Source organism: Mustela putorius, unplaced genomic scaffold (genome assembly GCF_011764305.1).
Source record: "Mustela putorius furo isolate JIRA1106 unplaced genomic scaffold, ASM1176430v1.1 tig00003870_pilon_pilon_pilon, whole genome shotgun sequence".
NCBI lineage: Eukaryota > Metazoa > Chordata > Mammalia > Carnivora > Mustelidae > Mustela > Mustela putorius.
Genome location: NW_025422022.1, coordinates 960,728 through 988,021, shown reverse-complemented (window position 1 = coordinate 988,021; position 27,294 = coordinate 960,728). Strand labels below are relative to the sequence as shown.

The following is a 27,294-nucleotide window of genomic DNA, read 5'->3' as shown; positions in this document are numbered from 1 at the left end:
AGGAAAAAGGAAACCAAATGGGAAAACACAGGCTGCTTTTTTCTGTCCCGTTCTCACGCACATGTCATCCCATGAGACAAGATGAGTCGATCATAATCAACCATTTCCTTTTTTAAAGATTTATTTATTTATTTTGGAGGGAGGGATGGAGAGATGGAAGAAGAGACATAGAGAGAGCAGGGGGAGGGGCAGAAGGAGAGAGAGGGAGAGACTCCCAAGCAGAGCCCAAGCTAAGCAGGGAACCCAACTCGAGGCTCAGTCTTGTGACACTGAGTTCACGACCTGAGGTGACACCAAGATTCAGTCGCTGAACTGACTGAGCCACCTGGGTGCCCCTTAAACGATTTCTAAAGAGGTTTGCACCAGAGCTTTCTGAGAGAACTTGCTGTAACGACGGACATGTTCTCTGCCTGCACTGGCCAGCGCTCTAACCACCAGTCACGCTGGAGATGTGGCTAGCCTGACTGAGGAGCTGAATCTGGAATTTTTGTTCTTTTTAATTAGTTAAATTTAAATAGCTCCAGGTGGCTGGTGATCCACCGTATTGGCGGATCTGCTAGAAACATGGCATTGAGTCATCTCCGTACGATTTAGATTATCAATTTTGACTGCCCTGCCAAGTTCTAAACTCATCTGTCCAGCTGCCTAGTGGCTAGTCCATAGGCATTTCAGTTCCATTGTGGCCAACACAGCACCGTCATCCTCCCACAAGCTCCAAGCTCCTGCTCTCTGGTCTTCTCCCATCTCTGTGAGGAGAACCGCCCCCCATGCAGAGGTGTTCCAGTCACCCCTTCTGCCCTCGCTCGTGAACAGCCTGTCCCCTCAGCTCTTCCCCCAGATGGTATTCTGAGTCCCTGCATCTCTCTCCACCTCCACAGAAGCCTCCTGAGGAAAGCCTTTCACTTCTTGCCTGGATAATCACAGTCACTTCCTGCCCGGTCTGCCCACTTCCTGCCCGAACCTCTACAGCTCATTCTTCACTTACAACCAGGGGCATATTTCTACAACATGAGTCAGACCTCCTACTGCCTACTTCACTCTGTGTCAGTTAGCAAGAGCCTCACTGTAAAACACTGAAAGCCAAAACAACGAGGATTTAAACAACGTAGAAGTCCATTTCTGCCATCAGTGTGATCAGTCCAGGGCTGACGGGGACAGTCTGCTGACACCAGGGTGTTTGCTAACCCGGCCATCCTGTCCATACTCCAGCCAGCGGAGGGGTGGCACAGAAGGGGAGGGAGCACTTCTTCCCATTAAGGTCACTTCCCAGCACTAGTAGGTGCCACTTTGAACATCCCACTGGCCACAGCTCAGTAACCTGGCCCCCACCACCCCACAATGGCAGGTGTAGCTGGGAAGTGCTGTCGATTTTGTATAGAAATCTGCCTTCAGGAAGGGGGGGGAGTAGGGGTCGGGGGTGACTGGTGGTCTTTGCCTTGTCTTCCAACAGCTTTTATCATGCGATGTAGACCCCTCACCAGGGCCGCCAAGGTTCTGGGTGGTCTGACCCCACAGATCTCATGCTGTATTCCAGCCAAACTGACCTTCTGGTTCTTTCTATGCTGAGCTCTCACTTGTTCCCGAGATCATTTGTGCGAGCCTTTCCCTCTGCCAGAACTGTTCCATCCCCAACCTCTGTGGGCCCAGCCACGTCTTGTCACTCTGTTTCCACTCATGACCTCTGCACACCTTTCTCAGACCACCTGTCCGATCAGCACACGCAAATTCTTTTAGGAAAAAAAATTTCCTTTAGAATCACCTGCCGTGTTTTAAACATCTACCACTCCTTGAAAATAAGTTTATTTATTTGCATTTCCCTGCATACCATTCACCCAATCTAGAACAGACTACACAAAAGTAGGACCTTATCATTCCTTTTCTCTGCTGTGTCCTCTGTACCTGGCCAGAAAGGGCATCTAAATACGGGTCGGTTGGGTGAGTGAATACCCCAAACAGGATGGAAATCTAGGCAGCAGTAGTACAGAAGAGACGTGGCTGTAGGATTATAAAATCGTGAAGCCAGATGTGCTCAGTGTCCCCATGGTAAAGGGGAGCGCAAGGGACCGCTAAAGTTATCATCTAGCTGCTTATCAATACTAGAAGTAATGTGCCGAGATTTCTCATGACGTCCTCCTGAACTAGATCGGTTCGGACAGGACACCAGAAGAGCTGGCTGGACTTCAAAGTGAGCTCAGCCATGTCCCACGACTATTATGAGGGAACTGGTAGCAGTCAGAATAAGGTCTCAGTGACTCAGGGAGGATGTCTGTGTGCAAATCATGTTTCAATGAGCATAAAATTAGGGCCTGGTCAAGAATGAATGATGACAGAGGGTCCTCATCTTCCCTTTCCCTGCCGTTTTTAGTTGATTTCCACGTGGGTCGTTGCCATTGTCTTCCTTCTAGCTCCGTGAGTGAGGGGACAGAGCTGATCTTGCCTCCTCTGTGTGTTGCACAGTGCCTGCCCAGTAGATACCCAGTAAGCCAGTAAGCACTTTTGAGGGAGAAGGGATGCATCTCTGAAAGATGGAAACAGTCTCGTCAGGGGTTTCTGGTAAGTCTGAGAAACTCTTTATCATAATAAAGGGTCAGGTACTGTCCTTCTCTGTTCCATGCACGCAGTTGACCAGATTTGCTTAAAGACCAGAACCGATCTCAACAGTACATATTGGATCAATCATACTGGCATGTGGGGCTTTTAGGCAGGACTCCAGCGTCTGTGTAAGAGTCCTTGGCTCCAACTCTGTCCAGCCAATGGTTTGACCCACAGCCAGCATTTTATTTAAGCCCGTAGGACCTGCAACTAATGTTGTGAAAATAAAGCAAGCAAGTGTCCTATGGGGGGTACAGGCCAGCTCCCCAGTTTTTAATCCAGACTTTCTTAAAGAACACAGATGGACGGTGAATTGGAGCTTGGGTAGCTATAGGGGCTGCCTTCAGCTTGGATCATTCCTTAGGGGATATTTAAACCCACATGTGAGCATGAAGTAGACCCCATCAGTCTGGCCCCCTGAGAGGAGGAGGTTTACTCTGGGCTCTGAGGACATTTGCTCATGGAGAGCCTGCGGACTGAGGTCGCTGCAGACGTGAAGGGTGTCCTGGGCCTGCACATGTCGGTTTTGAATGAGGACTTGACTGGGCTTTGGGCCAGGAGGAAAGAGGCAGTGAGGTAGGTAGAGGGAATCAGGAGGTACATAGGTCTCTCTCCATTCTCACAGAAGGGAATCTTTAAACATCGGACTCGTGTGTTCTGTGATTTGAAGCCAGTTACCTAAAGTGGCCGAGCATCTGTAAATTTCCCAGGCAGTCGTACATTTTTCTTCCAGACTTTCTTTCTTCAGTGTCCACTGGATGTGAGATTTAGTTTAGGCCAAGAGGTTGTCAAGAGAGCCCCATTCCCTTACGCCTAGCCGTGGCTTTCAGCTGGTGACTGTTCCAGATGAGCTCACGGACAGATGGTGGCAACTGGCCTGGGAACACCGATGCCAGGAGAAGTCTGTCCCTCTCATCCCACTGGGCCTGTTTCTGAAACAGAGAATTATGATGTCCCTTTCATACATTAGCTCACCCTTTTCCTGGCCAAGTATTACCTTTTGGAGATAAGCGACCTCAAGTTGGCAGCACTAGCAAAAATGGGCAGCAGTGGGGCAAATCTTTGAAACTTGTTCTGGCCAGGCAGTTCTGCCTCCCTCGGGTGGGTCTCCAGGGGCTGGCCGGGACCTCAGTGCACCCTTTCCCCTTACGGCTGGCCCATATGGGGAACTTCAGAGGTTCTCATGTCTGTGAGATGTCTTAGCTCCTTCCCCTGCTGAGTTCAGACCTGCACAAGGGTGGCGGGGAGGAGGAGGTGTCCAGAAAACAGCCTGAAAAGGTAAAGATGTGGGGTGGTCAGAGAGCGTCGGAAATGAAAGACTCCAGAGACCTCTGCCCTCCACCCTTCCTCCCTCCTCAGAGGGGCCTTCCCTGATGTCCACTCCGAATTCACTAGCTTATTTCTCCGTTCACACTCCAATTCTTTGCATATACTTAAAAAAATTTTCAATTCTGGTAAAAAAAAATGCATAAAATTGTCTCAACCATGTCTGAGTGTGAAGCTCAGCTGTGTTCAGTCTATTCGCGTGGTCGGGCAACTATCAGCACCATCCATTTCCAGCTGAAATTCGCCGGTAAACACGGATGCGCCGTTGCCCTCTGCCCTTGCCCCAGCCCCTGGCCCCCGCCCTTCTGTTTTGTGTCTCAGTGAATTTGGTGACGCCAGAGACCTCCAAAAGTAGACTTATCCAGCGTGTGTCCTTTTGTGACTGGCTTATTTCACTCGGCATAATGTCCTCTGGGCTCACCCGTGTCGTAGCCTGTGTCCGACTTTCCTCTTTATGCCTGAGTAGTACTCCCTTACAGGTACAGACTACGGTTTGTTTGCCCATTTGTCTGTGACAGTGTCTTGGGGCTGTTTCCACCTCCTGGGTGTCAGGAATCCCGCCGCAGTGCCCGCGGCAGCAAACACTGCTTCCAGTTCTTTGGGGCACGTACCCACAAGTGGGGTTGCTGGGTCCTGCCGACGCCCCTGCTTCATCTGAGAAACAAAACAAAAGGACTGGCCTTCAAAGCCCACTCAGGCTCTGGGGTTGTGTCCAACCACGCTTGGCGTAGCCAGTGGGAGCTGAGGAACAAGGGCCCTCTGAACCCCTGGCCCGCCTCCTCTGTGACACTAAGAACAGGACTCTCAGAAGGACCCTGAGCCTCCCGTGGCTGCTTTGTTCTGAGCCCCTCCCCCGACTTTTCAGAGAAGCCAACTTTTGGAGGAGGAATAGGGAGAAATGTGTTACAAGTGGCACTTCAGAGTTCATAGATGTTGGCTCTGTTGATGGTGTCCGTGAAACAAGTGGGTGTTTCTTTTTCCTTCTCTCTCTTCAGCTGAGAGGCCTATCTGCCTCCCGCAGTGCCTGCTAAGGCCGTCTCCCAACCCCCCAGCAGCCCTTCCTGCCTGCCTCTCTCCCCTCCCCTCCCCTTCCCCCCCTTTCTGAACCTAAGGGGGTCACTCAGCCTTGGTGATGCCGATGTCATGTTTCTAGCTAATGTTGAGCTGAGTCATTTAAAAATCCATCTTGCCAAGGAAGTAAAGACCTAGGAAAGGTTTTGGGTTTTTGGTTTTTTTCTTTTTAAGATTGTTTTTTAATTCATTCAAGTGAGAGAGAGAGAGGGCACGAGCAGGGGGAGAGTTGGAGCAGGAGAAGCAGACTCCCCACTAAGCATAGATTCCCAACGTGAAACTCACCCCAGGACGCTGAGACCAGGACCTGAGCCGAAGACAGACACTTAACTGACCGAGGCACCCAGGCGCCCCTAGGAAAGGTACTTCTAAAAACAGAGTATTGCTGTCTCTTCTCCATGTCCAGCAGGGACCGATGTTTCGGGGGAGTGTGCTCACCGGGTCAGTTAGGGTGCGAAGCGTTTAATTTGACCCCGTGCTGCTTGACCTCAGGGCGGGGTCACTTGCTGCAGTGTTTTGGCAGCCTAATGGATCATTCTGTGGATGCTGTTTAGAGAAGATGGACTGAAAAAAATGAGGTGACCAGATTTGCCCTCACAGCATCCCCCACCTCTAAGGCAGCTCTCTGTCCTGGTGTTTTGCCAGGGCATGTTTTGCCCTGAGGAAAGGGGTTTCTAAAGTTTTCCATACAGGCTGGTAGCGGGTGCTCGTGTGGGCTCCCGTGTGGGCTCCCGTGTGGGCCACTGCAACTAGACGGACGGGGTGCCCTGACCTGGCCAAGCACTTGCTGTGAACTTGGGGGACTTCCCCAAAGAGCCCACAGACTTTTAAGGGAACCAAGACAATTGAATCCAACAATGCGGGGCAAGTCTAGTCTGTAATAAATTCAGCTGTGTGTGGCTCAGTTAAGTCAGCCATGTTTTGGAACTTTTTGTTTTACTGTGATAAAATATATACAACCTAGAATTTACCAATATAGCCATATTTAAGCATACAGCTCACTGACCTTAAGTCACTCACCCGCCTGTACGAAGTCTCCACCATCCTTCTGGGGACTTCTTCATCTTGCCAAACTGATATCCTATACCCATTAAGCACTAACTCCCCCGCCGCCTCCCCCAGACCCTGGCACGCACCCTTGTACTTTCTGTCTCCATGAGTCTGACTCCTCCAGGTTCCTCATGTCAGTGGAATCATTTAGCATTTGTCCTTTTGTGACTGGCTTTCTTCACTTGGTTTTCAAGGTTTGGCCATGATGTAGACTGTGTCTGAAGTTCCTTGTTAAGGCTGAATAATGAATGTTCTGTGGTATGCCCACACCACATTTTGTGTAACCGTTTCTCTGGGGCTGGACGCTGGGATTTCTGCTAGTTTGGGGCTGTTGTGAGTACCGTTGCTCTGAACTTTGGCTGTCTGAGCATGGGGTTGAGGCCTTGCTTTCACTGCTTTTAGATCCATGCCCTGAAATAGAGTTGCTGGGTCACTGAGAACTCTTAACATCACTATGCCCTTTGGAGAAGATCTTTGGAGATCTGGCCTAACCTGCTGTAGGCATTAATAAGTAAAAGATGACACTGACATTGTTTCCAACAGAAGTAACAGGAGGTGACAAAGCATGGTCATTACTGAGTAATTAAGGTCCAAGTTTGAACTAGGGGGTGTGATGACAAAACCAGAAGACCTGTCTTCTAGTCTTACTTTTTGTTTTCTTGGTAGCCTCATGTATATCCATGTTTATTCTTGGCTCTAGAGAAGTGTGTGTGTGTGTTTGTGTGTATTTGTGTGTTTTAAGATTTTATTTATTTATTAGAGAGAAAATGAGAGAAAGTGAGCACAGGAGGGCAGAGGGTCAGAGGGAGAAGCAGACTCCCTGCTGAGCAGGGAGCCGGACACGGTCAATCCCAGGACTCTGAGATCATGACCTGAGCCAAAGGCAGTCACCTAACCAACTGAGCCACCCAGGCATCCTAGAAGTGTGGTTTTTAACTGATTTTTCCCATTGCTGTGATTTAAAAGCACTCACAGCAGTTTTAGTCTAGCACTCACAGCAGTTTTAGTCTTTACTTACCTATACTTTTAAAGAATTAAACATTTTTATTTTTTATCTTTTTTTTTTTTTAATTTTTTAGAATTAGGTATTTTTAGATACTGCCTTTGGCTCAGGTTATGATCCTGGGGTCCTGCAGTCGACCCCCACATTGGGCTCCTTGCTCCTCCGGGAGTCTGCTTCTCCCCTGCCTGCCATTCCCCTTGCTTGTGCTTGCTCTCCCCGTCTCTCCCTCTTTCTCTCTCTCTCAAATAAATAAAGAAAATCTTGAAAAAAAAATGAGAATGATAGGGGCGCCTGGGTGGCTCAGCTGTTAAGCACCTGCCTTCGGCTCAGGTCATGATCCTGGGGTTGTGGGATCGAGCCCCGTGTCGGGCTCCCTGCTTGGCAGGAGCCTGCTTCTCCCTCTCCAGCTCCTCCTGCTTGTGTTCCCTCTCTCCCTGTCTCTTTCTGTCAAATAAATAAATAAAAATCTTAAAAAAAAAATGAGAATGATAGATTAGAATCTATTATTATAACATTGACATATGGTAGGAGATTCTTTATTTTAGAGAAGGATCATGTGCTTCGCTTTGCAAAGACACCACGGAGCGTCTCTACCATCGTCAGCTAGGGCACTCACGTTTATCTGTACTAGTCACTGGTACTCATTTCAACATACAAAAAATTGAGCTACACAAAACTTTCGTGTTTCTGCCTCTCGTGGTCTATGGTCAGTAAGCATCTGTCGTATTAATGACGGGTCTGCTGACTTTGGCTTGACACCCTCTTGTCTTTGTTCACTTGTTGAAGCAGTAGGGGTGTTGGCCGTTGCTACACACATACAGGAACTGGCCGTGTTCTCAGCCCCGCAGCAACCAGAGGGGACGTGAGGCTAGCCGAGTAAACCAATGTTAGCACACCAAGACAACTCTGATCATGTGTCTGCATTCCCTGGCTGAAATCCTTCAAAGGCTCCAGTTGCTTTTGGAATGAAGTACACATTTCTCACTGTGCCTCATGAGTGTGGCCCCAGGGGACCCTCACCAGCCCTGCTTTCTCAATGCAGCACTTTGCTTGCTGGTTTCAGTTCCTTGAAAACTGCAGTCTTTTGCATCTCTGTACCCTCGCACGGGCTCTTTGCTGGAGCGTTCTTTCCTGCCTTCTTCTCAGGGTGAAATTTGCTCCAGTCCTCACGAGATATGTGCCGTTTTCCATAGGGATTCTCTCTTGGCCCCAGCATCCGAGTTAGCGGACCCTCCACTGTGCGCCCGCAGCACCCTCTGGGGTCTTTCTTACCGCATCCTAGTGCTCGTGGCATTGTTTCTACTTATAAAATTCATTTGGATTCAGTATCAAGTAGACATAAAAGGGCTAATGAAATACAGGTCGGCTAGAAAAGATTCTGACACTGTGTACCTTTGTGTACTCACCAGCCAGTTCTAGAAGAGAAATATGTGGTCGTGACTTCTGAAGTGCCCTGCACAGCCCCTCCACAGCCATCCTGTCTCCCTGCTACCTTCTCACTGACCGTGAGCCTGGCTGTGCTATTCTCTTCACCCTGCTTTTCTTTATCATTTGCCTCGTCTTTTGGGATCCATAAACAATACAGTGTTTCATTTTGCCTGGCTTGGGGCTTTTGGTAAATCAAATCATATAGCACGTGTTTTCCTGTGCTTTTTTCCACCCCCGTGACTCCTGAGATGCATCTGTGTTGACCTTCACAGCTACAGCTCCTGGGTTTCACTGCTGTGTGACTATGCCACCATGATTTGCCCTGTCATTGCCTTTTTACATATTTCTGTGCCTTCTCCTTCCCTTAGGCCCCATCTTTATCCCAACACACAGTTTTAAATTCCCAAAGGACAAAGATTCAATTTATCTTGTTCACTGTTGTAACCTAGTATCTGGCACATAAGAAAATATTTGTGAAGCAAGCCCTATGCCCTTCGGTCTAAGGGTTTGCCTGTGGATGGTAATCAACACAACCCCATTCTTTGTTGTGGTTTTTTTTTTTTTGAAGATTTTATGTATGTATTTATTAGAGAGAGGGAGCGAGTGTGTGCACATGTGCACATTGGGGGAGGGGTGTGCAAGCATGCACTGGGGGAGGGGACAAGGGAGGGAAGAGAGAGAACCTTAAGCAGACTCCTGACTGAAGGAGCCTCGATGCGGGGCTCAATCTCACGACCCCGAGATCATGACCTGAGCTGAAACCAAAAGTCAGACGCTTAACCGACTGAGCCACCCAGACACCCCAGGACAACCCCCTTCTTGCTTGGCAGAGGCCTTTGCTCCCTGGACCCTCCCTTATGGCAGCACTCAGGACCAGGGCTCCGCAAACTTTTTCTGTACCAGGCCAAACAGTAACTATTTTCGGCTTTGGGGGCCATATGGTTTCTCATGTAAGTACTCAGCTGTGGAGTGTGAAAGCAGCCACAAATGATACATAAACAGATGGGCGGTCCAGTAACACTTTGTTTACAAAAATAAGCATTGGGTCAAATTTGGCCCAGAACCTATAGGGTGCCAACCTCTGCTCTACGGAACCTCCCTGGTTCTGTGTCTAGTTCTGACCAATGAGCTGTGAGCAGAACTGACACATCCCTACGGTCCAGACCGTCTAATGACCTGTTGACCAGTACTGCTGCTTGATCACTGTGGGCCTTCCAGGCAGACCCTGCCAGCCTAGTATGGACAAGGACAAACACCTTATCAGGCCCCAAGGGAAAATGATATGGTCAAGGTCAAGGTGGAAAAGTAACAACTTTCAGACTAGCACCGAAATGCATCTTCAAGGTTGTCATGCGTGTATATAACATATAAACGATGTATGTATATAACATACAGACTGAAGGCATGGGGAAAATACTACCGTAATATTTGAGTTGCATGCTGGGGCAGAGTTTGGATCGCCACCTTGCCATCTTCCATCCCAACCCTTTCTTCCCTGGTTCCTGGCAGACCCTACAACAGAGAACTGAGAGTTGGGGTCTTAGCTCTGCCAAGCTCAGCGCATATAGCCCGATGGAGGAAAAATGCTGACTTCTACTCGTCGGGTTGAGCAGAACAGCTTCTTTGGAGAGCTCTGAGTACAAGTGGGGAACAAATGGACTGGGTCATTTTCCTTACAATAGCGTGGACCCCCGTGCATTCACGATAGGGGAGCACACCAGCAGAGCATTGCAGGGAAAGAAGGCAGCCTCGGACAGATAGATTTGAAACCTGAGTCCGTCCTGGTCCTCTCATGACTTAAGCAGGGATACTTACACCTGCTTCACAAGATTATTGTGGAATGCAATTTGCTCATTGCAGTAGCAAATTAGTTTGAAAGAAATTTGGCTGAGGGAAGTCTGGATGATGAGGAGAAGGAAAAGAGGATTGATAGAAGCCAGTGCTCGCCAGGCACTGCCCGGCACTGTTTTAGCTCCTTGCTCCTCCTTGCACTCTTACAGTGACCTGGGGGAAGGTACTGTCACTGTCCCCAGTCACAGATGGTGAGTAAAGCGGAGAAGGCGGGTCACTTAACCAGGGCTGCTTGGTTGGTAAGTGGTGGAACCAGGATCGCTGTACAGTGTCTTCACCAGATCCCTGCTTCTCGTGGTTAGGTCCTGAGGCTCTAAGTGTGGCAGTTACACTGTTATTGGGGAATGTTCCTGAAACCCCTCACACTGAGGTGACTTGGTCAGCCCCATTTCTTTCTCCCGTAATTAACATAGAAAGTGGTCTCAAGATGTCAGCCATTTCTCTAAGGACACAGAGCAGCCGGGAAATCGTATCAGTGTCTTCCCATATGACGTGTATTTGAAACATTTTAAAAGAATGAGCCGTGCATAACAAACTGTGGATGTCATTGGTGCCTTTTGTCAGGATTTCCCTGGAGATGGGGCAGGCCCATGTGTCTAGTTCTGGCCAAGGAGCTGTGAGCGGAATGGACATGTCCCTTCCGGTCTGGAGCATTTAATTACCAAGGAGACAGCTTCGAGGCCTGTAACACATCAACCAGCAACATTCAAGATGGCGTCTGCTCTCTGAACCCGCACCCCAAGTGGCAGTGATGAGCAGAGCCCCCGCCAACCCTCAGTGGGCACACAGTATGAGCAAGAAATACACTTAGAGTGTCGTAAGGCTCTGAAATTGTGGCGAACTGATTGGAACTGCCCCAGGACATAGCTCATGCCTAACACACAAGCCTGTAGCCCTTTTCTGTCCTTACAAACAGCTCATCTGTACAATTTTTTTTTTTTTAATTACTTGATGTGAGTTAGGGCTAGTGTGAGAGAATATTAGCGTTGACCTTGGGTGTGTAGAGTTTTGTAGAGAAGAAATAAGTTCCAAAATTGGGGTCCAGTTCCGTAAGACTTTTTACAAAGTCTTATACCAAAATGGCTGATTTTCTGATACTGTCAAGAAATGTTTGTTTCATTGGCAGACCCTTGTTAGGGGACGCAGATGTATAGAAATACTGTTAACCGGTAGATACAAGTTACTCCCTTGATATCCTTCCTGTCAATTCCTTGTTCCTGGGGTCCAGAGGAAGACCTTCTGCCCATGGCTGATGTAGCCCTTACAGGGGAGGTAGCTAGTGCAGGTGCTGTGTTCAACAGGATCACTCCTGTTTGCCCAAAATGATCTCTGTTCAATGGCAACATCCACCTAAATATTTCTAAAACCTGCTCAACATGTCAAGTTTGGGCAAACCATTCACCCTGTTGGCCCTGAACAGTTACCATATTGGTCACCTGTCAAGCACTGTTCCAGCCCAGAACCTGTTTTCTGTCCACTGTGTCTTGAACACTTAGGATTTCTGTATCTCTCACCTTCTCTCCCCTTATCCGTCATCATGTTTTTGATAGTCTTCTCTTTCTCTTGCTCACACACAGGCATTCTCTCTCCCTCTCCCTTGCCCCCCTCCCCCAAAGATTTAAACTGATCTTGTTCTAAGATCCCAAACTCTGGTGAAGTGTCTGCACCTTATCCGTCATTCCTAATGAACAAAACTGCAGGAACCCTTTGGAACGCTTCTGCTGGGAACCGAGGGACGCTGGAGCAGTCGTTAGTAATCTGAGCCCACCCAGCTGCATGACTTCAAGTGGGAATTGCATAAGTTTCTGACTTAAGCACATCCTCCAGAGGTTTAGGCTTTCAACTTGTGTTCAAGGTGATACAGAGCAGGGGTAGAATTAGTGGGAGAAATTTAATATTGAGGGAAAGGAAACATGGCAGCATTCCAGTCCCCATGAGGTATGTTTGCCTTTCTCTTTCACAGAAGCTAAAATTTCCAGAACCAAGTAGGACTGCTGTCCGCCCTCTCCTCTCCCACCCCTGCGCCTGGCAAGTGCAATACCTTGAGTTCACTGCTTGGGGTCCTTGGGTTCACTGACAGCGTCCCATAGCAAGAGAGACAATTTTCATCCTTGAAAATGAGAAGCTAACCTGATTCTGCAGGTTACCCTGAGCTTTCCCAGGGAGCATTTATTGATGTTTAAGGTGTATAGATTCTCATTAAAAAGTGGGCCTTTCCCTCAGAGGGCTTCCAATCTAGTAGATTCTAAGACATTTGCCGAGAAGAAAGAGCGTCTCTGAGGGAGAAGATACTTAAGGCCCTTTGGTAGAAGAGAAAGATGTAAATTTCTGTCCCAGTCTACACGCAGCATGAGAGAGCAGAACTTCTCTCGGAGGCCGACCAGGTATGGGAGAGCATCTCCAGGGAACTCATTAAGGGAATCGGACTTACATCATGGAGAAAACAGCGCAGACAGGGGCAGGCTGGCAGGGGGGCCCAGGCCAGCCCGGCCTATAAAGATGGGCTTTGCTGGAGCTGCAGCTTCGGGCCCAGACTGCAGCCCAGCTCGTCCTTCCTGTTAAAACCTGCTGGGACAAGAGGTTAAGAGATGGACCTATGGCCAGAAAGAGGGTGTCTACACCCGAGTCAGAACGGAGACCTCTGAGTAACAGTCTCATGGCCCTCAGAGAGTGAAGGGAGGTCGGAGCTGTCAGGGAATATGTACAGGAAGGAGAACTGATGTCTTCTCATGCGGCCTCTTGCATGAGGAATAATGCCAGTAATGGACATCTATAAAAAGTTTTGTTTCAGCACCCCTCAAGTTTTGCAGGACAGAGTGCTGACACACAGCTGCGGGGTTCATATCCGGTTGGCCTTTAATTCCTGGAAGAACTGGCCACGTTCTCCCTGTGCACATCCAATGACCACAGTGACCCGTCGGCCATGTTGACTGGCACACCCCCTCCCAGCGCACCCCCTCCAGAGTGCAGGCCTGGCTGGAAGGGCTGTCTGGAGCAGCAGCAGAACCGAGTGTTAAAGAGAGTTGAAAACATGCAGGAGTTAGTGTGTGCCATCACTGATGCTTTCCAGCTAAACCGATCCCATGGAGATGTCAACCGGCGCTGACATGTGTGAATGTGTAGAAGCATTCCCGGGAGCTGCTGACCAGCAATGTCCTCAGCCAGGCAGACGGTGTATCTCCTGCTGTCGGAGGGGCTGGCAGGCCATGGGAGGACCTTGAGGTGCTCCCAGAGCAAGCGTTCTCTGCAAGAGAGAGGACCCCAGGTGTAAGGCATCCGCACCTCCTTCCCAGAGCCACTGCCCCACTTACAGGAGGTCCTGCCTATCTCAGTTGTCTCCTGACTCTTCCCCTGCCCTAGCCTCTTCCTTCGCCAGTAGGACTCGGGGCCCCAATGGGTCTTTCTAGAACACAGCATGTTCATTCTGATTCTGCAGGTTAGCTGAGTTTGTCGCAACCTGCAGTTGCAGGAACAGCCTGACTTCTCTGTTACAGTGTGGCTGCCCTAGGTGTGACCCACCCTAAAGCCAGGGGAGGGTGGGTAGCTGCCCATCCTCGTGCTGCTGATGGACCAGAGAGAGGAAGAGGCATCTGGTGCAGTCTCGGCACAGTTGGTGCACTGCGGGGCAAGTGCCCCAACCAGGAGGATGGAGGCCTCCCTGGAGCAGGTGCTGTCGTAGTAGTGGGAGGGCTCTTTCACCCCTTCCCCAGGGCTCGCCTGCCTTTGGACTCCCTCTTCACTCTGCTCCCAGCCCTCTTCCCTGCACCTTCATCTGTACCCTTACTTCTACCCGAAATGCCTTTTCCTTCCATCTGCCATTTGCATTTCAAAATGCTATCTGCTTCTCATTGAGGCAAGTCAGAGGCCTTTCTTTTCTCCTTTTTTTTTTAAGGATTTTATTTATTTGACAAGAGAGATAGAGAGAACACAGGCAGGGGGAGCAGCAGGCAGGGGGAGAGGGAGAAGCAGGCTCCCCGAGGAGCAGGGAACCTGATGTGGGGCCCAATCCTGGGACCCTGGGATCATGACCTGAGCCGAAGGCAGTCACCTGACCAACTGAGACACCCAGGCACCCCTTTTCCTCCTTTTTTAAAACATGGAGTGCTTCGTGACTTTGCCTGTCATCTTGTGCAGGGGCCACACTGATCTGCTCTGTGCCGCCCAGTTTCAGTACACGTACTGCCCAGGTGAGCACAAAAGGCCCTTTTTCTGTATAGATCCCCCAGTTCCCTGCCTCCAAGCAGGCATGAGGGCCCCTCACTCTCTGAGCCCCTGCCCTGCTTGATTTGTCTTTTGTATGATCAGCATCATTTCCGTCTCCAGCCAGCCTGCAGGGTCAGTGTGCGTCCCGCTGGGTTTTGTCCAACGGACCCGGCACAGTGTGTGTACAGTGAACTGCGGCTAAGTACACTGAACTGTATGTGACTGACACTAACATATTTGTGATACGATGCATGAATTCAAGGTCCATGCAGGGTGGCTAAGTCATGGAAACGTAGGGGCAGGGAAAGACTTGAGCGTTGAGAGCTGAGCAGGCCGTCCTGCAGGAAGGCAGACTGGAGCTATTTCATGGCAGGGATGAGATGGCACATTCTTGAGTGGAAGAAGAGCTTGGTGACAGCACCAGATGCCAGCTGCAGAGAATCAGTATGGGGACAGTGGAAGGTGGCAGGGCTGCTCAGGGCTCAAACATGGCTCCAGAAGGTCAGCTTAAGGAGGAACCTGGGGGTGGGGGGTGTGTCACTTTGCACCATGATTTGGTGCTGGGCTTACTTGGCCAGAGCACAGTGATGGTGACATGAATTGCTCAGATCAGACTGTGAAAGGATGAGGGAAGAGGAGGAGGCTGGGTGACCAGTCCTTGGTCTGGCTTCTCACTAGTGGGTGCCACTCTGAAAAGAGGGCACAGTAAACGTTTGTATTCCGAAGCCAGCTGTGGTGTTACTGCTCTGCTCTTCCTGGCACAATTGTTTAATGAAATCTGCAGAAGCGTTATTACCCCAAATGCAGTGTTTTTGCAGGGAAATAATCTGGCTCTAAAGTATTCAAAGACGAAATATAGAAAAGACTTCCTCATGCTTGCTGGAAACGGAATTGAAATACACACAGCACCAAATGAATTTATCCCCACTTTTAAACTTCCTACTTTACCAGCTACTTTAAAGGCAAATTCAAGTCCACAGAAGAGGCATGTGCTTTCCTCTAAGGGGAATATTTTAATCAGGCTCGAGACAGTTGATAGACATTTCTGTCTGGATCCCTTCTTTCTGCCCCATTAAACCAGAAATCGGTCTTTGCCAGTAGTGACCTAATATATGTGTTCAAGGTAAGAAAACTAACGGGAAGGGGGCCGTTTAGCAACGTTGCTGAATCCTGTCATATTTAACACCGGCTTTGTATATGCAGCACAGGTACACACATCCGAGGCTCTAGGTACCCTCCCGGGAGAGACAGACCGTACATGGAGCAGTGAATGACATGCTGAAAAGAGGTTGCGTGGTAGGACTGAGCTACCCTCCCCGGAGCCCTCTCTCTGCCATCCTGGGAGCCCAGGCGCTGGCCCGCTGGCCCCCCGTGCTCCCCAGCGGTAAAGCTCCCCGCCACCGTCGTGGCGAATGGCTTAGTGGGCTGCGTCCCCGGGCAGGAAATGTGGGAAAGCAATTAGCTTCCTGAGGGTCAGTAGCTGATCCTCTGTTTCCAAACACAGAATGTGCTCAGACAGAATCAGAAGAATTAATCAGACCCAACCACAGTGGTTGTAAGCAATATTTTGACAGGGGCTGGTTTGTCTGGAAGCCGCGCGTACTGGAAATGTTAAAGGATGAATGGGGGGGATAAAGCAACTATCAACTAAATCATTTCCTCTTGGGCTTGCTTTTAAATTTTTTCTGCCTTTATCTTTTCCTTGTAGCTCATTGCCCCTTGAAGTCTCACTTCTTACAGCTCTTAAGACTATTTGTATTAAAACATATTTTTTGAGTGAAATAGAAAATGTCTGTATTTCCTGCCCCGACTTCCGTATTCCTGTCTGTATCGCCATGACTCCCTCGGTCCCCCGTGCCCACCTTTGACGCCCTTGCTGCTGTAATTAGTGACCAGATGCCATCCATTCTCTCTTCAGAATGGCTCTTCAACCCACAGCTCCCCTCCTTGTTCCAGCCCGAATCTGCTGGAATCCTGAAGGGTCCGAGGGGGAAGGAATGTCTTTGATGGTCGGGGCCCCCCGTGGGCTGCCCTGTCCGGGACTCTGTGTGTCTTCCCAGCAGACCTGACCCCCCCTTCAGTCTCAGGCTCTGGCCACACCTTGACCTGGGAGGCATCACATCATCTAGAAGCCTCCCCACTGTGTTCCGGGGCTCCAGCCCAGCAAGCCATCTGTCCCTTCTGTTCCCCTTTGAACCTGTCACCCTCTGGCTCACCGGCTGCCCATCAGTTTGAAACTAACTTTTCAGGGTCATCATCATTGGATTTCACTCCATTTTAGCAAGGCACACCCCTCCCTCCAGCCAGTCATCTCTCGCTGTCCTCACCCCGCGGTGCTCACTACTGGGTCCACCTCTGCTCATACTGTTACCGTCGTGCGGATCGCCTCTTTTCCCTTCTGACTCTTCAGAATTTACCTTTGAGATCTCCCTCAGTCCTCCCGAGACCTGTCCTTGCCACACTGGACTGTGCTGCCGTCCCTCTCCGGAATGGTTGTTCTCTGCCATCTATGTGCATCTGAGTGCTTACCAGAGGCCAAGTACGGTGCCATGGCAGAGACCAGAAGGGCGCTGGGCAGAAGCCTGGTCATGCAGCTTAGAGTCTAGCACAGGCATTAAAACATGCGTACAAATAATTTTAATGCGGGATGCCTGGGTGGTTCAGTCCATTAAGTGTCTACCTTCAGCTCAGGTCATGATCCCAGGGTCCTGGGATGGAGACCCACTTCGGCTCCCTGCTCAGCAGGGATTCTGCTTCTCCCTCTGCTTGTTGGTCCCCCTGCCTGTGCTCTCTCTGCCTCTCTCTCTCTCTGACAAATAAATAAATAAAATCTTCAAACACACACACACACACACTCATTTAAAAAAAAAAAAACAATTTTAATGCTGGGCGGGTATGTAACAAATATTATGGTAGTTAAAGATGTGGATACAATTGAGCCTGTTTATGCTAGTTTAGAACTCAGATACTGAAGCCAGAGGGTATATTGCCATTAACTAGTTCTCTGACCTGGGGCAGTACTTCCCCTTGATGAGCTAGGTATCCTCATCAGTAAGGACGGAAGTAGGAAGAGCGCCCCTCCCCCCCCCCAGGGTTGCTATCGGAATTACATGAGTTGACTCAGGATTACATGAGTGCTCAGGAGTGGCTCCCATGCAGCAAGCACCAGGGAAGAGTTAGCTCCTGTCACCCCACCTGCCATCGTCCTCATCCTCATAGTCCTCCCCATCATCCTCTCTTGCGCTTGACTGCAGATTTCAAGGACATAAATCACAAGGTCAGCATCTCACTGAGCGTGGGATGGCTGCTTGGTCAACACAGAATGGGACAGTAGGTCATCGGATCCCTGGTTCCCCAAGCGCTCCCTTGGGGAGGGGCGAGGGGCCTCCCTCTCTGGCCTCAATAGTGGCCCAGCACTGTTGCCGAGTGAATTGGCTAAGGATGGTTTTGTCAGGAGTCCCCAGGATGGATGGGGGAGTCACTAGGACTTAGAGGACTCAGCATCCCAGCATCTAGTTTGGCTGTGATTTATTACAGCTAAAGGGTACAGAGCAAAATCAGCAAAGGGAAAAAACGTATGAGGCGAAGTCCGGAGGAAACCGGGCTCAAGCTTTCCAGAGGCCCCTGCCGGTGGGGTCACGCAGGACGCGCTTCATCGCTCTGGCAGTGAATCGTGACGACACGTGATAAATGCTGTCTACCAGGGAAGCTCATTAGTGACCCAGCACCCAAGCTTTTTCCTGGAGGCTGGTCACACGGGCACCCTCTGCTGAGCATGTCCCAAATTCCAGACTCTCCAAAGAAAAGCAGGTGCTCAGCATAAACCACATTGTCTGTACAAAACTGTGCAGCCGTGGTGAGCCGTGCTTGTGCCTTCGGGAAAGGTAGGACTTCTGAAGTCCAAGTTCCCAGATGCCAGCCAGGGGCCAGCCGGGCGAGGAGACCTCTCTAACGAGAGCGGTCTCAGGTCTGTGTTGAGTCCTTCGTGCACAACAGCTTAGACCAAAGCCACATGTTGGGCAAGCTTTTGACTAATTAGAACTTCATAGGAAAGAGAGAAGTCTCATCCCCTTGAGCATATTTTAAGCACTTCATTAATATTTGGTGATTAAATAATAATGGGGAGAAGGAGATTTGAAGTTAAACTTTTGAGGGAAAAACCATTCAGAATTTGAAAGAGAATTTTGGCTAAATTGTTCCGTAATTTCTGCGCCCACAAACTTCCATCCAACGCCCTGCGCTGCGTTTCCAGCTCCCAGCAGCTGCCGTGCACGGCAGAGCTGGGCGTCCAGAGCACATCCTGAGCCGTCCCTGCCCCAACACCCCCATGCAGCCAGGATGGGAAACCCAGAGGAGTCAGAGAGACCTGGGTGGCAGAGTTGCAGGCTGGCCTCTGGCCTGCGGACTCCACCTCAAACATTCCCTTCACACAAGAAACTGTAGCTCAAGGATAAGAAACTTCTCCCTGTCTTTCTCCTCTGCCCAGCTCTGTCCATGACCTGGACAGAATTCCCAAGACAGCTGTTAAGAGGAATTATGCAAGCTTAGATGTTAGTGTGCCTCGCCATTTTTATTCTGCATTTTAGAATTCCTGTTTCCCGTTACCTCTTGCTGCCTTACCACCCACCTTGGAAATACCAAAGGGATGTGACTGACTAGATTGTTGTCACGTTCTCTTCCGAGGAGGAAGTTCCTTTGTGCCAGACTGCTCGACCTGGATTGCATACTTTAAGTGCCAGCTATTTCCAGCCTTCTTCCGGTGTTCAGGCCCTCACTCTGGACCCGGTTAACCTGCCTGTGTTAAAAAGCATTGACACCCTTAGCTTTTCCTGTAGAGGCTGAAACTGTTTCTGTTTCCTCCTCTGTACAGAAGGGATGATCATAGTCCCCACCTAGGTCCTAGGCAGTACCTTGCCGCAGGATAGCTGTGGCTTAACAGAGATGCCACAGGATAGCTCTGGGCTTCAGAGAGATGTCGTTTCTGTCGGTTCTTAAGTGCACCCCCTCCACATATACACACTCTAGCATTTGTGAGATCAGAGCACATCTTATACTCAGTGCCATGTCAGAGGTTAACCAGCAGCTTTTTCTTTCTCGGTGATATGTTCAGGAATGGCACATCGTAGAATCAATAGCACCGTAGATGAGATGAAATACTGTAGAAGTTGGTAGCACTTAACACAACGCCTCGCAGGAAACAAATGTTCAGCACTGTTTGTTATCCTTGTCCTTATCGATGTCATTGTCATGTTCAATCAGGATGCCCCTCCAGGAAGGAGATCAGCTATTGTTTTGTCTGTTTGTTTGTTTGTTTAGGTGTCTAATTTTTCAAACTCACAAGACAAAGATTCTTACACTTGGCAGTTGAGCAAAGTGAGGCTCGGGAAGTCTGGGCAACTTCCCTTCTCACCCCCTCCTCACACACCCCCCCCCCACCCAGCTAGCCAGTGCAGATCCAGAGCCTGCAAGCTATGGGCCATCATCCAGCTTTGGCCAGTTGCCTTTATAATATGATCTGTGAGCTCTGACTGTTTTTTACATTTTTTAGCGGTTACCAAACAGCAGAAGAAGAGTAATATTTTGTGACTCATGGAAATTATGAGAAATGGAAGTTTCAATGTCTGTTCAATAAAGTTTTATTGGAACACAGCCCTGCTCATCCATTTACAGCCTGTGGCAGCCTTTGCACCACCGTGGTATCGGGGGGTGCTTCAGAAACCAAATGGGCACACAATGCCTGAAATATTTGCCATTTGGCTTTTGAAGGGAAAATGTGTCGACTCCCGGTGTATCTCTTTGCACTCTGATGTGTGTCCTTTAGAGGAAAGAGAGTTCTGTGCTCATCGTTTTATCTTCCATACTTGGTAAGCGCTCAGTAAGTGCTTGCTAAATTGACTTTCTGTAATCGGTCCTCAGTCTAAGACGTAAACCTCAAGTCGTGCCGGTTACCATGGCATCAGATAAACATCAAAATAAAATGTCCATAAGCTCAAGGAGAGGAAAACCAGTTATAGAGACTCTCCAAGGCACCTTTTCAAATGCTCATATTCGCTTTGTAGTATCTTTTAGAGAATAAATAAAATAAAGTGATTTCCTAAGAAGGAGGCCACATTCCAGGAACAGCTGGGTGGATGAAAGAGTCTTGGGTAAGAGATGTTTTAAGAAAACTAAACACGTATCAGCTTGCTGCTTGTCCACCCTCGGAAGGCCTATGGTACAGCTGCCTCAGGGCCAAGTGCAGACCCCGGGATTCCAAAGGTCAGAAGACCCTTCAGCAGGTGTGTGGAGAAGTGAATCCGCTATGTTCTGGCTTTGAAGGCCTTGTTGGTTTCAAGAGATCAATCAAATGATTGGAACTAAACCAGGATCGATGTTGCCTCCTCATTAAATGTTTACAAGGGAGGCAAGCATCGGCACACTCAAGGTCACTGTGGGGACTTGCTCAACTTGGAGTTTGAGCCAGCCATCGGGTCCATGGGCCCACAGTCAGGTGATGGGTGCTAAGGTGAGTGAGAAGCTCTGCTACCTCTGGCTGCAGAAGCTAGGTCACATGGGGGCATCCCGGGAGCTTCCTACGGCTGCAGCTGCAACATCTGGAACAGCTGGCTGATGCCCGGTTAGCTCCGCCAGTTACAGCCCTCCCTCCTCAACCACCTGGACACCGGTTTTCTCTGGAGCCCAGGCGTCTTGGGAGAGAGCGCCATTCTTGACACCTGTGTGGAGAAAGCTTCCTACAAAGTCAGAACCAACAGCGAGAGCCACCTGCCCATGGAAGTTTGTGGGAGGAATCCTCCCCTCCTAGCCCCCTGGGAAAACTTGAAGTTCTTCAAGGACCAATTCGAGATTCTTCAAGACTTGCTTTAGGCATTTATAATTGTTTTATTTTCCCTCAAGTTATTTCTCCCCTCACCCCCAAACCTAATTTTAAAAGACTTTATGCATTCCAAATGTAGCTAACCACCTTCAGTTTTAGGCAGAAAATCAATGGAAAAATAGGTTTAGAAGAAAAAAATTCCCCAACCAAGCTATTTGTTTGTTTGTAGAAGCATGTATTCTGTAAAGTGAGGTTCAGCACACTTTTGGCTTTTTAAGGGAAATCTGTAATCTGTCCTCTAGCAGTCATCCTCGTGAAATTGCATCTGATTTTGTATAATTTACCTCTTTTTCCTGAAAGAAAAGTGTGATGCACAGCAATATTAATTGTGGTTACAGTGTACTGAGTTTTTATTTTTATTTTTTCTCTTGAGTATGGAAGTATACCTATATGATAGGGAAATTTTCACAGGAAAATGTTATGCTTAAGATACATTGAAAATCACTTCAGATATTGAAGCAGTATTGTTTCATCACATACACATCTAAAGGCTGAAGCATTTCAGCTGTCTTTGTGTTAAAATGCTCCTGTGGACTAGGCCAGGGCCTTTAAAGAAAAGACTTTGAATTGAGAACCCAAACAAATGTTTACACCATTCTTTCTTTTTTTTTTTTTTTTAAGATTTTATTTATTTATTCAACACAGAGAAAGAGATTACAAGTAGGCATGCAGAGAGGGGGGAGGGGAAGCAGGCTGCCTGCTGAGCAGAGAGCCTGATGCGGGGCTCTATCCCAGAACCCAGAGAACCGAAGGCAGAGGCTTAACCCACTGAGCCACCCAGGCGCCCCCACCATTATTTCTAATAAGCAAGTTGCACATGAACTTTTGGAAAGCATTTGAGAGGTGGGGCTTGCCTCGAATATAGGGTTGGAAGAAAATGATAGGAAGTTGATGACTACAGTCCTTGCTTGTCGTAATTTTTTTTTGTCCTTGTGTTTTTAATAAGAGACCCTGCGGGGTGGGACACAGGATTCACCTGCTTTCATTAGTCCCCTTCCTCCTGGAGTGTCCCTCTGTGTCTTGTGAAGAAATGCTTGAAGGAGGCTGGGGGAGTGATCAGCTAAGCTCAATTTTTCATGGGAATATTAAGAAGGGAAAAAAAGTATTTTCTTAAAAAAAAAAAAAGTAAACCTCACACTTGAAGTGACAGTCAGAATTAGGTTAAAAATAGAGCCATCTCTGGGAAAGACCATAGAATTTTAATTAGCTCATCACTCTGAGCAGTTCTGACGTGTCAGCAGGTTGGTCCCAGAGGGGATGCCAGGACATCTGCACTGTATACACATTTTTTTTTTCAGTACGTTTAAGTAAAAATAGGAACTGATGTGTGACATCAGCGAGCTGCTGGGGAGCCCACCTAATGAACGGCATCCATCTCTGACGGGGAATTGCTGCCCAGCCCTGCGCAGAACTTCCTCTTCTTCCCTTTCCCCGCTCCTGGCTCCTTTCCAGGTTCCTCTCCTTGTGCCCCTCCCCCCAGGGCCCGTGATTCCTTCCTTCCCTTGGAATCCTTTTGCATCATTTATAGCCTCCGGGGGTTTGTTTTCATTTCCCTGAAATCTTACGGATTGAAGGGCCCATCTTTGACTTTTTTTGGCTTTTAGTCGCTCTGACCCACTTTAGGTTGAAATTTGGCCAATTTGACAGAAACGAAAGCTCCTTTTAAAGCAGAGCTTTGGAGTCTTCTGAATCTTTTTTGGGTCAGAGACCCCTTTGAGAATTTGATGAAAACTACGGGCCTTCCCCTGGGAAAGTGTGTATCTGACAGGCATACACACACACACACACACACACTCACATGCTCGCACGCACGCGCCCACCACGTTTCACATAAAAGTACAGAATATTCATGGCTATCCCTAAAACACATCTGTGGATCCCAGGACGAAAACCACACAGCTCTGGTTGAGCACGAAGGCCAGGAAACGGGGAGCCTGACTTGAGTCCCAGATGCTGGAATCACGTGAGAAGCAGGGTGTGAAGGACCAGGGCGGGAAGCGTATTTCCAAGATGCTTGTGGTCATGACGTCCCACCCCTACTCCCCATCGCCAGTCTCCTTGCGCTCACTGGAACCCAGTGATGGGCTTTCCACATGATGAGTACTGATGTTTTCCTCTCGGGATGGTTGTTAAGCCACGTTGCGAATGCCTGGCTCGTCCTCTCGCTCTCCATGACTCGGGTGGCACTCAGTGCTGGCTGGAGTGGCCATGGGGTGAGCAGCATGGTGTGCGTGGGAGTGAGATGACCACAGAGCTAGCCACAGGGGCTGCTGAGGCCTGGGCCTGGGCCTGCGAAAGGAAGGCCCTTGCAGGTGCCATCAGGCCCGGCTCGCTCATGCCTGCGGTGAGGGCGCAGAGAAGTTGACACCTTCAGTGACGACAGAAGGACAAGGCTTTGAAGAGCCACCTGACTGCACCTGCCAGGACCCTCCTCCTGCCTCGAAAGTTTGATTTCCAGACGGCCTAAGAAATGTGCTTTGACTTTCTGAAGCCTCGGAGACTAGAGCAGCTGTGACCTCCAAGAAGCCCAGGAAAGCAGGAAGCCCCATGGAAAGGAGCATTTCCCTCGAGCTGCACGTACACTTTCTCTGAAGGTCTGCTGACCGCGATGTCTTATCAGGAGCTCCTGGGCCCGCGTTTGTGTGTCATAAGGATCCTGCTCGTGTGCTCGCTGCCTAAGACCTGAGCGCGTCCCCTGCCCTTTCCTTCTAGAGGAAATACGGGAGGCGGTGGCTGCAACATTGACAAATCTCAGTGAGGTTTTATTTTGAAGGAGAGGACGGGGTGGGACGCAGAGGCCACTGGCTTAATTAAGCCAGCTGTGCCTACCGTTGCTCTGAGGGCCACAGCGGCTCCTGCTGGGGTCAGCTCTGTGGTTTAGTACTCTAAGACTGATACCTAGGGTGGGCGTTCTGCTTGGGGATCAGGTCCGAATGAGTTCCGTGGACCTCAGCTCGATACTTGTCTTACGGTAACAGAAAAGAAGTTTTTCTAATGGACATATTCCGGAAAATCCGTCACGGACAGCTTCTATGGTTGTAGGTTTGATCTGTGTTCTTTAGTGCTGAATTCTGTACCAGAAAAGCCATCAAACAGGGAATGTGTACTCTCCAGGGGCCGGAGCTCCTGCCAGCCTCGTTCACCGCTGCGTCTGCAGAACCCGAACAGGGATGGGCACACGGTGGGGGCGCTGCAAACACTTGGTGACTGATAGGACAGACCTCGAAGCCAGTGTTTCAGGAAGTCCTGTCCTTTCTCTGAGCTTTGTGCCAAGATTGGTGTGTGCGGTCTCCTCCCGTGTCTCCCCGACCCAGAAAACAGGACGGGGGACCGTGCTGCACCGCCTTTGTGATGCAGCGGAGACCTCTGCACCTTATTCTGTCGTTCCTTTCATTTCTCCTTGGCTCCCAGGGACTCAGAACAGCTTTGCCCTCCCTCCGATCTGCTGTCTACTCCACAGCCAGAGTGACCTTTCTAAACCCCAGACCCAGGCATGTCTTCACCCATTGTGAGCAGGGCGCGTGGGACAGGCATGACCCCATCCCCTGGTGCTTGACCAGCCCCAGTCCTGACTATTGTGTGTTTTTTGTTTAAAGAAGGGAATTGAGCATGAAAGGATCTTAACCTAGGCGTCTGAGAACGTGGCTTCCGGTCCCAAAGTCAGGCCTTCCTCAGCTTTGTACTCTAGGCCGGCTTGCTGCAAAGGGCTGATCCTCCACATCTTAAAATGCAAACTGAGTATTGTGCCTGCTCCACGTTACCCCGTGACATGGGATCCGATGTGCCTGCATGTGCGGAAAGGCTTTTCGGAACTAGAAAGCTCTGTGCGAGTGGCCTTGTCCAAACACTTGGCACTCATCTTCAAGTGGGATAATATTGCAGCTTTGTGTGCAGAGTAGCTGGTAGGCTGTTCTTCTCTGTATATGCCTTACCTTTGTTCCCTCCCAGAGGGACTGATGGAAGTGCCCCAGGAGAGCCGGACATCAGTGTGGATGTCGGGCCATGGGTGTCAGGCCATGCCATGGTCTGTGCTTCCTGGGCCGCAGGGCAGGCTGGGTAAAGTTGGCGCCCATCTGGGCCACCGCTTAGACCAGACTCCAATCTTTGGCCTAAAGTTGAAGCGTGCCCTCTGTGCGTCGGCGGTGGCTAATGACTCACGGGGTCAGGCGGCCGCTGGCTCTGTCCCATGTTCCTGTGTGCTCTCGGAAATGTCATGCCAGTGCCCCTGAGTGTGCCAGGATATGAGGGGCAGGGGGCAGGGAGGTCATTGCTGAGGTGGAGCCTGAGCAGAGGCTGAGATGGGCTCCTCCCGCCACTGCCCCTGGAACAGCCAATGTTTTTCTCCCCAGGATGTGACTGTGGTTAGAACAAGGAGGGGCCAGGCCAAGTGCTAGGTTTTCATTTCAGAGTGCCGTTCTTCTGGGAGAGAGCAAGCAAACCCTCCACGCTGGGCCCGGGGCTCACTGCAGGCAGCCAGCAGCCTGTTTCATCCAGGTGAGCCCTGGACAGCCGGGCAGTGAGCAGGGAACCGAGTCCCTGAGCCATGTTCCTACCTCCCCCTTCTCCCTCACCCTCTTCCCTCCCAGCCTCTCCCCAGCCGGTGCCCCCGGGGACATCACTGTTCCCTGAGGTGGAAGACTGTGGGGTCCCAGGCAGGCTTTGTCTTATACATCCTGTTTGGCTGGTGGCCTGGTCCCTGGGACAGAGCTCCACAGACCCCTGCTGGCCATCTACCCTGATGTTATGGGGCTGTCTGAGCGTCTCCCCTGCTGCTCTGCACAGAAAGAAAAAATTGGCCTACAGAAGAGGCGACTGCTTATGTTTTTTTTGTTTGCTTTGAAACAATAGAAACCCAAGTTGCAGGAAAAATGCCACTGCTTAAGTGTGTCACACTTTTTTTTTTAAACAAGGGAAAAGGGTCCTTAGGAAAAAAAAAACAACTGAGGTCAAACTGTTAGATTTCAAGCCGCGAAAATTGTAGGTCTCATTGTCCCATCTTAGAAGAACCATAGAAGTGAAGCTTCTCCTGATCTGGCCCAACTGTCACTCTTACTCTTCATAACAATGTGAACCTAAATAAATAGTCATTGAACAACTCCTTCCAAACTGGAAAAGAATGTGGCATTCTGGCCTCAATTTGTAACCACTGAATCCGGTCCCCATCTCTACATCACCCACACACTATACCCTGTTTCCTGCAATTGTCCTTTAAAGATGACCCCTTCCACTGCTGCCTCTGGAGCAGAGATTAGCAAACTATGGCCCTCCATCTGTTTTTGTAAATAAAGTTTTATTGGAACACAGCCAAAAAAAAAAAAAAAGACACTTCCTGTCCTCAGCTGTATGTGGAGAGCCTGTTTCTGACCTCATCAGACGTTATGCGCGGTGGGCTGCACGACAGGCCCTGGAAGTAGCAGTCAGGGGCCCCTGGTAGACTCTCTTAGGGAGAGGAGGCCAGCCACCTCCTTTAGGCACAGGGATCAGGCTGCCTCGGCTGGCCATAGACTGCCGGATGCCGTGGTGGGCACCGATCCTGCTAAGTGCTGCCAGCTCGGTGGGAAGTGGGGTGAACAGAATGCTAACAACAGAACAGGAAACTCTTCTCGGCTGAGCGCTGAGCCGTCAAGCGAGAATGTGGATCAAAACTCAGTTCCTCAGCCTCTGAGCATCCGTCATTAAAAGGCTGCTAATTGGCTGAGCCTGTTTAATATTTCGTTCACACCCATAGAAACAGAGAGGCTGGCCCATGCAGAGGCTGGTACAGAATATACCCACCGCCCTGTTCCCCTTGCCCTCAGAAATCCTGATCTGATGGTCCTCTCCCTTCTACACTTAATTAGGATTTCCTCTCCTGGTATGGGGTGCTGCACACTTCTGGGGCCCAGAGCCAGGCTGG

The 27,294-nt window shown here is 49.7% G+C and overlaps 1 protein-coding gene and 1 non-coding gene across 3 annotated transcripts in view; one reads left to right on the top strand and one right to left on the bottom strand.

Annotated features, from left to right (window-relative positions):
• Positions 1 to 27,294, top strand: part of SLC22A23 (solute carrier family 22 member 23) — a 171,812-nt gene that overhangs the window by 57,810 nt on the left and 86,708 nt on the right. The window lies entirely within an intron of this gene.
• Positions 14,412 to 14,516, bottom strand: LOC123388071. The gene has a single exon (XR_006602615.1). It is a non-coding gene; the product is annotated as a U6 spliceosomal RNA (small nuclear RNA).